This window comes from Psammomys obesus, unplaced genomic scaffold (assembly GCF_907164565.1).
Source record: "Psammomys obesus unplaced genomic scaffold, mPsaObe1.curated_primary_1811, whole genome shotgun sequence".
NCBI lineage: Eukaryota > Metazoa > Chordata > Mammalia > Rodentia > Muridae > Psammomys > Psammomys obesus.
In genome coordinates, this window is record NW_026592732.1 from 5,547,817 (window position 1) to 5,554,453 (window position 6,637).

The window sequence follows — 6,637 nt, forward strand, 5'->3', positions numbered from 1 at the left end:
GCAGGGTTGGGTTACAGGCAATACCACCATGTCTAGCTTTCTGTGTGGGTGTCGGGGACTCAGACTCAGGTTCTCCTGCCTGTGAGGCAAACACTCTACTAACTGAATGTCCTGGCTGGTTTTATGCCAACTTGACACAAGCTAGAGCCGTCAGAGAGGAAGGAGCCTCAACAGAAAATGCCTCTATAAGATCGATGCTGCAGACACGCCTGGGGGGGCATCTTCTTAATTACTGATTCATTGGAGAGGGCCCAGCCCATTGTGGGTGGGGTCATCCCTGGGCTAGTGGTCCTAAGTTATATAAAACAAACAAACAAACAAACAAACAAACAAACAAACAAACCAGGCTGAGCAAGCCATGGAGGACAAGCCAGTAAGCAGCAGCCCTCCATGGCCTCTGCATCAGCTCCTGCCTCCAGGTTCCTGCTCTGTTTGAGTTCTCGTTGTGACTTCCTTTGATGATGAACAGTGATATGGACGTGGAAGCCGAATAAACCCTTTCCTCCCTGAGCTGCTTTGATCATGGTGTTTTATCATATCCCAGCTCTCTCAGACAACTTTTAATTTAAGTTCTATCCCGCCCAACATTTTCATCAATGACTTGTATGAGGCTGAAGAAGTTATATAAACCTCTGGAACAAAAGAGAAAGCAGTTTTTTCTTATTTGGATATAGACTGTTTCCCAGGCATCCATATGCTAATGGTTTATTTACTAGCTTGGAGCTACCAAGCGGTGGGAGAGCCTTTAAGAAGTAGTATGTAGTGGGAGGCCTTCCAATTACTGGGGGCATGTTCTCAAAGGGAACAATGGGACCCCTTTTCCTCCTTTTCACACCTTGGCCATTCGGGGCACAGCTTTGTGGTGTGGTGATGCTTCTGCCGTGCTGTGCTGTTCACCTGCCACCAGAGGCCTGACACAGTGGGTGTCTGCAGCCATGCCTGACAGCTCCAAACTGCGAGCTACAACACACTTCAAGCTAACACACAAGTTAATATTATCAAACATGAAAAAACATTAAACACTGAAAAATTCATTTATAGACAGGATCTCATGTAGTGCAAGCTGGCTTCAAACTCATTATGTAGTCAAGGATGACCTCAAACTTAAGATCTTTCTGTTTCCTCCTCCTCCGTAGGCTGGGGGTACAGGTATTTTTCTACCACAGCCAATTTTGTTTGTTTTTGGAGATTAGAGCATAAAACCTTATGCTTACCAGGCAAGCACTCTACAAACCAAGCCCCAGGCCAGGAATATGCACCTTTAAATGCTGAATGTCAGGGCTGGAGAGACATTTCTGTGGCCAAGAGCACGTGCTGATCTTGCAGAGGACCCAGATTCATTCAGTTCCCAGACATGATGGCTCACAATTACCTGTTATTTCAGCTCCAGAGGATCTAACACCCTTTTCTGGCCTTTTTTGGGTAGTACGTATATACATGGCACATATATGTGTGTTCAGGCAAAACACTCGACATATATATATATAATGTTGATTTATATATATGTTGATTGTTTTCCATAGTCATTTATTTTGGTGAGACTCAGAGTGCAGAAGCAATCACCACACTGAAGACTTCATCTTATATTTGTTAACTCAACAAAAATATTGAAGAACTTCAGTCTAAACTTCAAAATCCTCAGACCAACTCACCTCCATTCTTGCTTCTCAGGTATGAACTCCCTGCCCACTGCTACCATTACCCTGAAGTGATGGTTTGCTCACCAGACCACAGGAATGCCAAAACAAAACAACCCTTCCCCCAAAACAAAACAAAACAAAACAAAACAACACAAAACAAAACAACAGGAACTGAATTTTGGGAAGCCAGTGTGAACTCCAAATTAAAAACAGGTCTAGAAACACATATTACCATTATCCCTAGGAAGGGGAAACTAATGCAAAATCCAGAGACAAGACTTTTCTTCTTTCTGAGGGCCCTTTTCTCTGTGTGTGTTTCCTCACCCTCAACAAATACCATTATTTTTTAATTTATGTACATGAGTACACTCTCTGCATGTACAACTGCTCGCCAGAAGAGGGCATGAGTTCTCATGAGTTCTCGGTATAGGTGGTTGGGAGCCACCATGTGGTTGCTGGGAATTGAACTCAGGACCTCTGGAAGAACAGGCAGTGCTCTTGAACCTCTGAGCCATCTCTCCAGCCCACAAACAGCTTCCTTTAACTGCTCATTCTGCCTGCTTCTGTGTTGGTGCTTGAGATTTCTCTGCTGCCACCTCTTGTACTCTACATTTTTCCTGCCTTTTAGTTCTTTAGCTGGCAAAGAAAACACACCCAATCAAGAACCCTAGACTGCATCATTTTGCGGGCTCATTTTGGATTTCTTCTGAAGATGGTATCAGTGTGGCATTTTGTTCCAGTATTTCTTTTGAGGGTCACTGCCTCATCAAGATGCTACTTCACTCATATGACAAGCTACAGATATATATATCGTCAAATGACTGTCTTAGGCTCTGGATCATCACCATTGGTAAAGTTTTATTGTGGCTTCTTAGACAGACCCTCCTCGGAGGCATTATGACTGCTGCTTCTCCATCAATTCAGAGCAGTTAAGACCTAAGAACAGTTAGGGTGACCTCTGAGAGGGCAGGAGGAGAGACTAGGAGTTTAACAGACTCCCTAGAAGAAGACAGCCAGATAGGGAAAGGGCCATGACTAGGTAATAAAGATGACAAAATTAAAACACACACACACACACACACACACACACACACACACACACACAAACATGAGGAGAGAGAAAGAGAAAGAGAGAGAGAGAGAAAGAAGGGAAATGATTCCTGATCACACAGCTCAATCTGAATCTGGACTTATTTTTTATTTTGCTTGAATAAAGTCCCTAATCAGCTAAGTTAAAAATGCAGACTTGAATAGACACAATTATTTTCAGAGACAAGGAAAATCACTCTTTTCCCAGTTTATCCAAAGGGAAATTATCCTAAATTCTGGGCAGTCCTTGAAGTGATTGCTGCAGATATACATGATTGCTTTCAATTCCAGGCACGTATCGGAGAGAATCTAGTGTGTTTCTGCTTGGTATTCCATTATCTATCTCAGATAAAGGTAGACATGAGTGTGGAGTTGAAGGCATATTTTCACCTGCCAAAATGAGGTAAACAGGCAGTACAGCTTGGAAGAGATGGAGCAGTTATACTGGGAACACCCTAGGGCTAGCGATTTCCACGAGGAAAATCCCTTGAGCCAGAGAGATGGCTCAGCAGGTGAAGTGTTTGCTGCACAAGCCATTCCGTGCAGCTCATGTAAAGGTGGAAGAAGAGAACTCTACAGACTGTCTTCTGACCTCCACATTGCCGCTAAGTGTAGGCCAACACACACACACACACACACACACACACACACACACAAATGTTCATTATCTGCTTGATGCTTTATTTTTTTCCTCCTTTATTTATTCACTTTATAGCCTGATCTCAGTCCCCTCTCTCCTCCCCTCCCAGTCCCACCCTCATGCCCCCTCCTCTCCATATCTACTTCTTCTTAGAGAAGGGGAGGCCCCCAAGGGGTACCAACCCACCCTGGCAGGTTGATGCTTTCTTTGTGGCGGTTGTCTGTATTGTTTTATGTTAGATGCAAAGATGAATGCTGTCTTCAGGACCAGCATCTTTAGGCTTTTTATCTACAAAAGTATTTTTCAGAGAATTGAATGAAAAGCCAGCTTGCCCTGCTCATTCCTTATTTACAATATAAAAACATTTTCTTGAATTATATATATATATATATATATATATTTTTGCTTCTTTCTTTTCTAGTTTTACTTTTTTTTTTTTTTTTGGTCCTACAGATTTTATTGCTTCTTTCCTCCCTCCTTCCTTTTTTCCTTCCTTCTTTCCTTCCTCCCTCCCTCCCTCTCTCCCTCCCTCCCTTTCTTTCCTCCTCTTCTTCTATTTACATCTTTTGTGGTCCTAATTTATATTTTTCAATACAGGGTTTCTCTGTGTAATCCTGGCTGACCTGAAACTCACTCTGTGCACCAGACTGGCAGAGGCCAGAGAGTTGCCTGCCTCTGACCAGCTCTAATTTATTTATTTTGACAGATGTACTGAAATATAATTCAATTACCTGTCCATGTAAGTTACTTAACTCAGTGGCTTTTAAAGCACCCACTCACAATTATTTATTGGAGAACGTTTGCATAACCAACTAGAAAGACCATATTCATCCTCACAAATTTCCTGTTTCATCCTCATAGCCCAGGCAATCTCTCATCCACTTTCATATGCATGTCTTCATGCAATATGTGGCCTTTCAGGTCTAACTCCTTTCACTTACTACAATAATTTAACGATTCATCCACTTTGTATCAGGGTATTCTTTGTGTTTCACTGTGTGGCTAAGACAGATTAAATCTTGTTTATAATTATTTATTTTGTCTGTGTATATATGGATTTCAGTGGACAACCTGTGAGAGTCAGTTCTCTCCTTTCACTATGTGGGTCTGGGACATGGAATTCAGATTATCAACCTGGAAGCAAGTGCCTTTGCCCACTTGGCCCATATAAGATTTTATCTATGTACTCATTGGTTTATAAAATTATTATTAGTTATGACTATTTATGTACATATGAATATTTGCATCAGCTTTTTTCTGTAGATGTGTTAAATTTTCCCGAGTATTTACTTTTATTATTTTTAATAATTTAGTTAACGTTTTATTGCACTTTATTCTAGGTGAATGGCTATGTGGGCTTGTGTATCAGGTTGCCAGGCTTGGCAGCAAGAGACTTTACCCACTCAGCCATCCTGATGCTTTAGTTTCCTGAGACAAGATCTCATGGAGCTCAGGCTGGCCTTGAACTCACTGTGTAGCTGAATTTGAAGGAATGATTCTCCTGAGCCAGGATTACAGGCATGCTCTACCATGACCAGCTATATGTTCACATTATTGTCAAATTGTTGCAGGCTTTTTTCTTTTTTCTCTTTTTCCTCAAGACAGGATTTCTCTGTGTAGCCCTGGAACTAGCTTTGTAGACCAGGCTGGCCTTGAACTCAGAGATCTGCCTACTTCTCCCTACCAAGTGCTGGGATTAAAGGGGTGTGTGGCCATCCCTGACTTTGTTGTAGTCTTAGTAAACAGACAGACAAACTTCCAATTGTTTCTAATTTCCAGTTAGAATTTTTCTTTTTTCTGTTTTGTTTGTTTGTTTTTTTGGCAAGCTCTAACAAAGGCTTTAAGTAAGGATGTCCACTTTCTTCACTCTTATTGATACAGAGATAAGAGCGTGTGTGTTATGGTTGTTGTTGGATCAAGCCCAGGGCCTCATGCATGCTAGGCAAGTACATCCCCATCTTAGAATGTCTGTTTAATTGTTTTCGGTGCCTGGAAATTCTTTTCCGTACGCTTTGATGGGAAATTTATGAAGTATGGGTACAAAACTAGTAGGCAAATCGAGGAGGTGAGCAGGGAGGGCTACTGGGAGTGGGAAGAGGTGGAAAATGGAGGGTATGGGAGTATGAGGGTGGGCACACTCAGTGTAACAGAGTGTCATGTACAATGAGTGTGCATAATGAAAAAATTAAACGATAAAAACCTTTTGTTTTACAGACCAAACTAAAGCCAATCGAATCAAACCTACCAGTGTTGTCTGACAGGAACATATATCACTTTTCGTCACCCCTAGAGGGAGTATATTCTATTAATATTTTTTAAATGAATTCAATTTATACCTTGTCATGGGCCCCTTCCTCCTTTCCTCCCAGTCCCTTATCCCTTCTCTCCTATTCCCCAGAATAAGGGAGCCCCCACCCAGATACCCCAGTTCATCTATTCCCATGAGGGAGGACTGAGTTCATCTCCCTCCCCTGTGGCTTTATAAGGAAGGTCCATCAGGGGAAGTGATCAGAAAGCAGGCAACATAGTCTGTGTCAGAGATATCTCCCACTGCCCTAACTAGTGGACCCACAGGAAGCCTAAGATGCCAATCAGACTTATCTTCTTGGCGTCTGTGCATTGTAGCGTATCTATCCTGTACTATATGATTAAAATCCTCTTACAAGTGAGTATACATACCATATGTGTCTTTCTGGGTCTGGGTTACCTCACTTAGGATGATCTCTTCTAGTTCCATCCATTTGCCTGCAAATTTCATGATTTCCTTGTTTTTAATGGCCGAGTAGTATTCTGTTGTGTAAATGTACCACAGTTTCTTTATCCACTTTTCAGCTGAGGAACATCTAGGTTGTTTCCAGATTCTGGCTATTATGAATACAGCTGCTATGAACATGGTTGAGCACATGTCCTTGTTGTACAGTAGAGCATCTTTTGGGTGTATACTCAGGAGTGGTATAGCTGGGTCTTGAGGTACGGCTAATCCCAGTTTTCTGAGAAAGTATCAGTTTGATTTCCAAAGTGGTGGTACAAGTTTACATTCCCACTAGCAACGGAGAAGTGTTCTGCTTTCCCCACATCCGTGCCAGCATGTGCTGTCGCTTGAGTTTTTGATCATAGCCATTCTGATGGGTATAAAATGGAATCTCAGAGTTGTTTTGATTTGCATTTCTTGATGACTAAGAATGTTGATAATTTCTTTAAATCCTTCTCTGCCATTCAGATTCCTGTTTAGCTTTGTTTCCCATTTTTAATTGGATTATTTGGTTTG